General features: G+C 40.0%; 1 non-coding gene across 1 annotated transcript; it reads right to left on the bottom strand.

Moving 5' to 3' along the window:
* Positions 1–231: 231 nt before the first annotated feature.
* On the bottom strand, positions 232–338 carry LOC112998054 (small nucleolar RNA R71). Its single transcript, XR_003263076.1, has one exon. It is a non-coding gene; the product is annotated as a small nucleolar RNA R71 (small nucleolar RNA).
* Positions 339–7,256: the final 6,918 nt, after the last annotated feature.

Here is a 7,256-nt window from a genome sequence, read left to right as displayed (position 1 = left end):
GGCCTTGCAGATGAAGACCCGCACAAACATCTAAAAGAATTTCATATTTTTTGCTCCACCATGAAACCCCGAGATGTTCAAGAGGATCACATATTTCTGAAGGCTTTTCCTCATTCTTTAGAGGGAGTGGCAAAGGACTGGTTGTATTACCTTGCTCCAAGGTCCATCACGAGCTGGGATGACCTTAAGAGAGTATTCTTAGAAAAAAGATTTCCTGCTTCCAGGACCACGGCCATCAGGAAGGATATCTCAGGTATTAGACAACTCAGTGGAGAGAGCCTATATGAATACTGGGAGAGATTTAAAAAACTATGTGCCAATTGCCCTCACCATCAGATTTCGAAGCAGCTTCTTCTCCAATATTTTTATGAAAGACTCAGTAATATGGAGCCCTTGGAGACATGACTCCAGCTGAAGCCAAAAATTTAATTGAGAAGATGGCTTCCAACTCCCAGCAGTTTAGCGCCAGAAATGATGCTATAGTCATTAGAGGAGTGCATGAGGTAGCTACAAACTCATTTGCATCATCTGAAACTAAGAAGCTTGAAGGCAAACTAGATGCATTGGTTAACTTGGTAACCCAGCTGGCCTTGAATCATAAATATGTACCTGTCGCAAGAGTCTGTGGTTTATGCTCCTCTGTTGACCACCATACAGACCTTTGCCCTTCCATGCAGCAACCTGGAACAATTGAGCAGCCTGAAGCTTATGCTGCAAACATTTACAATAGACCTCCTCAACCTCAGAAGCAAAATCAACCACAGCAAAACAATTATGACCTCTCCAGCAACAGATACAATCCTGGATAGAGGAATCACCCTAATCTCAGATGGTCTAGCCCTCAACAACATCAACAAAAACTTGCTCCTTCCTTCCAAAATGCTGCTGGCTCAAGCATACCATACATTCCTCCACCAATCCAACAACAGCAACAGCCCCAGAAACAGCAAACAGTTGAGGCTCCTCCGCAACCTTCCCTCGAAGAACTCGTGAGGCAAATGACTATACAAAACATGCAGTTTCAACAAGAGACCAGAGCCTCCATTCAGAGCTTAACTAATCAGATGGGACAATTGGCTACACAATTAAATCAACAACAGTCCCAGAATTCTGACAAGCTGCCTTCTCAATCTGTCCAAAATCCCAAAAATGTCAATGCCATTTCATTGAGGTCGGTAAAGCAGTGTCAAGGACCTCAACCCGTAGCACCTTTCTCATCTACAAATGAACCTGCCCAACTTCACTCTACTACAGAAAAAGGTGATGACAAAAATTTACCTAACAATTTTTGTGCAGTTGAATCTTCCACTAGTAATTCTGATTTGCAGAAGCAGCACATCCCACTTCCATTCCCTCCAAGAGCAGTTCCCAACAAAAAAATGGAAGAGGCAGAGAAAGAGATCTTGGAAACATTTAGAAAAGTAGAGGTAAACATACCTCTGCTAGATGCAATAAAGCAAATTCCAAGATATGCTAAATTCTTGAAGGAGTTGTGCACTAATAAGCGAAAGCTTAAAGGAAGTGAACGAATTAGCATGGGCAGAAATGTCTCCGCATTGATTGGTAAATCTATCCCCCAAATTCCTGAAAAATGTAAAGATCCAGGTACATTCAGCATACCTTGTATCATAGGGAATAGTAAGTTTGGCAATGCCATGCTAGATTTAGGAGCTTCTGTTAGTGTTATGCCTCTGTCTATTTTTAATTCTCTATCTCTAGGTCCCCTGCAATCAACTGATGTGGTAATTCATTTAGCTAATAGAAGTGTTGCCTATCCTGTTGGTTTCATAGAATATGTCTTAGTTAGAGTTGGTGAACTGATTTTCCCTGTTGATTTTTATATTTTGAATATGGAGGATGGATTTTCTCAAGGATCAGTTCTCATCATTCTAGGCAGACCCTTTATGAAAACTGCTAGAACTAAGATAGATGTATATGCAGGCACACTATCCATGGAGTTTGGTGATATAACTGTTCATTTTAATATTCTGGATGCTATGAAACACCCATCTGAAGATCTTTCTATATTTCATGCTGAAATAATTGACCATGTTGTTGATGAATACATGACTGATCTTTATTCTAATCTGCATGCCTCTTACTCTTCATGCATTGAGTCTGAAATTGTACTTGATCATATGTCAAAATTTGATGCTAAGAGTGAATCTGAAATTGATATTGATTGCATGTTTGGTGGTGGTGGTGTTTTACCTCTCGAGATTGATTTTATAGAGTCAGATAGGACTAACCATGTTTCAGGAAGTACACATACCTCTGACTTTCTTTATGATGTACAGGCTGAGAAACCATCTCCTTCAACAACTATCCAGCCGGCCACACCAGAATTGAAGCCTCTGCCATCAAATTTAAAATACGCTTACTTGGATGATAACAAAAGTTTTCTAGTAATTATATCTGCCTCCCTTGCTGATGAGCAAGAGGAGAAGTTGTTGTCTGTTCTCAAGAAGCCTAAGAGGGCTATAGGTTGGACCCTGGTGGACATTCCTGCTATTAGCCCATCCACATGTATGCATTGAATAAATTTAGAGGATGGAGCTAAACCAGTAAGACAACCATAGAGAAGACTCAACCCGGTGATTCTTGATGTAGTGAAGAAGGAGATAACCAATCTATTGCAAGCTGGAATCATTTATCCTATCTCCAACAACCAATGGGTGAGTCCCATCCAGGTAGTCCCGAAGAAAATCGGCCTCACAGTGATTAAAAATGAGAAGGAGAAGTTGATTCATACTCGGGTGCAGAACAGTTGGAGAGTCTGCATCGACAATAGGAGGCTGAACCAGGTTACCAAAAAGGACTATTTTCCCCTGCCATTCATTGACCAGATGCTTGAACGCCTGGCAGGTAAATCTCACTACTGTTTCCTTGATGGTTTTTCTGGTTATATGCAAATTACTATTGCTCTTGAGGATCAGGAAAAGACCACATTCACCTACCCCTTCGGCACTTTTGCCTATAGGAGGATGCCTTTTAGCCTGTGCAATGCCCCTGGTACCTTCCAGCGGTGCATGATTAGTATTTTCAGTGATTTCTTAGAAAATTGCATAGAGGTGTTTATGGATGATTTCACTGTATATGGATCCTCTTTTGATAGTTGTTTGGATAGTTTGGAAAAAGTTTTGAATAGATGCATCGAAACTAATCTTGTTCTAAATTTTGAAAAATGTCATTTTATGGTTGAGCAAGGTATAGTTTTAGGCCACATTATTTCCAATAAGGGTATTGAAGTAGATCCTGCAAAAATTTCTATTATTTCACAATTTCCTTACCCCTCTTGTGTGTGAGAGGTGCGATCTTTTCTTGGTCATGCAGGATTCTACAGGCGCTTTATAAGAGATTTTAGCAAAGTGTCCCTTCCACTATCCAACTTGTTGCAAAAGGAGGTGGAGTTTGACTTTAATGACAAATGCAAAGAGGCTTTTGATTGCCTCAAAAGAACGCTGACTACCACCCCCATCATCCAAGCACCCGACTGGACAGCCCCTTTTGAGCTTATGTGTGATGCATCAAATTATGCATTGGGGGCTGTCCTTGCTCAGAAAATTGATAAATTGCCCAGGGTGATCTATTATGCTTCTAGGACTTTAAATGTTGCCCAAGCGAATTATACTACTACTGAGAAAGAGCTTCTAGCCATAGTTTTTGCTCTTGAAAAATTTTGATCTTATTTGCTTGGTACCCACATTATTGTTTATACTGACCATGCAACTCTAAAGTACTTGTTGAAGAAGGCTGATTCTAAGCCTAGGTTGATCCGATGGATGCTCTGGCTCCAAGAGTTTGACTTGGAGATCCGTGATAGGAGCGGAGCACAAAATTTAGTTGCTGATCATTTGAGTCGGATCGAACGTGGATCTGATGCGAATTCACCCATTTGGGATGATTTCCCAGATGATCATTTGTATATACTGTATAGTATTTCTAACTCTCTTTCTAATACCTGGTTTGCTAACATTGTCAATTATTTAGTTGCTTCTATTTTTTCTCCCTTAGCATCTAAGGCCCAAAAAGTTAAAATTAAAAGTGATGCTAAGCATTTTATTTGGGATGACCCCTACTTGTGGAAATTGTGCAGTGATCAGGTCATTAGACGATGCATTCCAGATCATGAGACTGACTCAGTCCTACAGTTTTGTCATTGTTCCGCATCGGGAGGTCATCTAGGTGTTCAAAGGACAGCTTGCAAAGTGCTTGATTGTGGCTTTTATTGGCCCACCGTCTTTAAAGATGTGTAGAAGATCTGCAGCACTTGTGAGCAGTGTCAGAGAGCAGGAAATACACTTACATGGCGACAACAAATGCCTCAGCAACCTATGCTATTCTGTGAAGTGTTTGATGTCTGGGGTATAGATTTCATAGGCCCTTTGCCTATCTCTTTTGGTTATTTTTACATTCTCCTTGCAGTTGACTATGTTTCAAAATGGGTGGAAGCCAAGCCCACTAGAACTAATGATGCTAAGGTTGTTGCAGATTTTGTCAGATCTAATCTGTTTTGCAGGTTTGGAGTACCTAAAGCAATTGTTAGTGATCAAGGAACCCATTTTTGCAACAGAACAATGCATGCCTTGCTTAAAAAGTACGGGGTTGTACACAGGGTATCCACACCATACCACCCCCAAACCAATGGACAGAAAAAAATTTCTAATAGGGAGATCAAGAGAATTTTAGAGAAGATTGTGCAGCCAAGCAGGAAAGATTGGAGTACCAGGCTTGATGATGCTCTTTGGGCACATCGGACTGCCTACAAAGCACCCATAGGAATGACTTCTTATCGGGTTGTCTTTGGAAAGGCCTGTCATCTTCCAGTGGAGATTGAGCACAAAGCATATTGGGCAGTGAAGACTTGCAACTTCTCTATGGATCAAGCCGGTGAGGAAAGAAAGTTGCAACTGAGTGAGTTAGATGAAATCCGCCTAGAAGCCTACGAGAATGCCAAGTTCTACAAAGAAAAGACCAAGAAGTTTCATGATACCATGATAGTTAAGAAGGACTTCATGGTTGGGCAAAAAGTGTTATTGTATAATTCTAGGCTTGGACTCATGAGTGGTAAGTTGAGGTCTAAGTGGATTGGTCCTTTTGTTGTTACTAATGTTTTACCTTATGGTACAGTTGAGATCAAAAGCGACTCCACAAACAAGAGCTTCAAGGTCAAAGGACATCGACTTAAGCCATTCCTCACAAACCCTTCTTTAGTGGACGTAGTGGTGGAAGAGACTTCCTTAATCCACCCTACTCTTCCTCCACCATGACTTAGGGAGTTCTTCTTTTCCTATCTCCTTCTTTGCTTTTATTACACTTGTTCGATTCTATTTGATGGTTTAATTGCTTTTAATCTTTTAGTTGTGCCACATTGAGGACAATGTGTTGTTTAAGTATGGGGGGGGAGTGTTCTTTGGTTTTGCTAGTTCTGTTGGTTTTGTTAATTTGTTAATGTTGTTAGTTTTGTTGGGTTTCTAGTTTAATATTTTCGGTCAATTCTGTGTGCATGTAAAAATTTGCATGTTTTTTCTTTGAATTAGAGGATATGTTCAAGAAATGGGTAATTGTTTTTTTTTTTTAAAAAAGCCTCTTGACATTTTGTGATTTGAAATCCTTGCTTTTCCTCTACATGTCATGATAGTTTTGAAAGCTCAATTTGAAAGTGATGAGTTTACCTTTGTGAGAATTTGAGCCATCCATCATCATAATCATTTGGTGTGTTTTGCCCCATTGATTGCTTGCACAATAGCCTTGGCTTGATTCTTGTTGATGCTTCCTAATTCACATGCATATTTGGAAATGATTTAGGCAATTTTGTTCTTATAAGCTTCTAGCCAAATGGACTTACCTTGAATTAATTCCTTTGATAGCCCTTTTGAGCCTTGTTTCCCTTTCCTTGTTTTGAAGCTCACTACAAGCCTTAAGTGAAAAACCATGATATCACCATATCCAAAGGAATTTTGGAGCTTTGGAATTGTTTTGGGAATAAGTGTGGGGGGTTTTTGTTTCATTGGATAACTTGTTTTGTTGGCTATGCTTCATGATCTATTTTGGGCCATACTTGATGTACATTGTATATTGGTTAAATGTTGGACATGCTGAATGAGATGTTGCTTCTCAAAGGCTACAGAGCAAAAAAAAATCAAAAAAGAAAAGAAAAGCAATAAAGTTGAGTGAATAAGATCTTAAATGGCAAAAGAATGATGAGACTCTTGGTTCTACTCTTTATGTTTAAATTTTATCTTTAGTTCTTTTTATTTTTTTTATTTTTTCTTAATATGCACTTATTCCCCATTGCTCCTCTATTCCTTTGGGATTTAGCCACTTATTCCATATTTTTCCATACCTTGTCCTTGGCCCCATTACAACCTTAAAAGACCTTTTGATCCTCATGTGCTTGTGTTTATGGGTTGATTGTTGTCATACCCTAATTTCGTCCGGGGACCTTTGCTTGATGACATGCGACCTTTGTTTGGCCCTTGTAAGGTGCTTGGCACCCATCATTAGGCGATTTGTGAAATTCCGGGACATGCCGAAAAACAAAAGAAAATATTGATGCACAATCCATAAAGGTTCTGTGACACACCGAAAATCAAATGGAAGCATCGTTGCATAATTAGTGAGGTTCCGTAACATTCCGTAAGTCAAAAAGGGGATGATTATGTAATCCGCAAGGTTCCGTAACATTACGGAAAGAAAACAAGTATCGTTACGAAATTCGTAAGTTTCTGTAACTTTATGAAAAAAGAATCACCAAAAAAAGGCAAGGGGGTGTACTTAGTAAAAATGGGGGTGCAAATAGCAACCAGGCCCACTTGGGCCCTCCAGAAGATTCCTCCAGAAGGCTGTTGCTTCTGGAGGAAGCAACCTGGCTCGCCTGGGCGAGCTGAGCTCGCCTGGATAAGAAGCTTGAGTGAGGATGCTTCAATGGAGGAAAAGAAAGAGGGAGAGAAAGAGAGAGGGGGGAGCACGAAATTGAAGGAAGAAAAAGGGAGAGAAGTGGAACTTTGAGTTGTGTCTCACAAGACTCACATTCATCAAAGTTACAACAAGTGTTACACATGCTTCTATTTATAGACTAGGTAGCTTCCTTGAGAAGCTTTCTTGAGAAAACTTCCTTGAGAAGCTTCTTTGAGAAAACTTCCTTGAGAAGCTAGAGCTTAGCTACACACACCCCTCTCATAACTAAGCTCACCTCCTTGAGAAACTTCCTTAAGAATATTCCTAAAGAAGGTAGAGCTTAGCTACACACACCT

This window comes from Glycine max, chromosome 1 (genome assembly GCF_000004515.6).
Source record: "Glycine max cultivar Williams 82 chromosome 1, Glycine_max_v4.0, whole genome shotgun sequence".
NCBI classification, from domain to species: Eukaryota; Viridiplantae; Streptophyta; class Magnoliopsida; order Fabales; family Fabaceae; genus Glycine; species Glycine max.
Note: the sequence above shows the minus strand (reverse complement) of the source record. Positions and strands in the feature narration are given on the sequence as shown.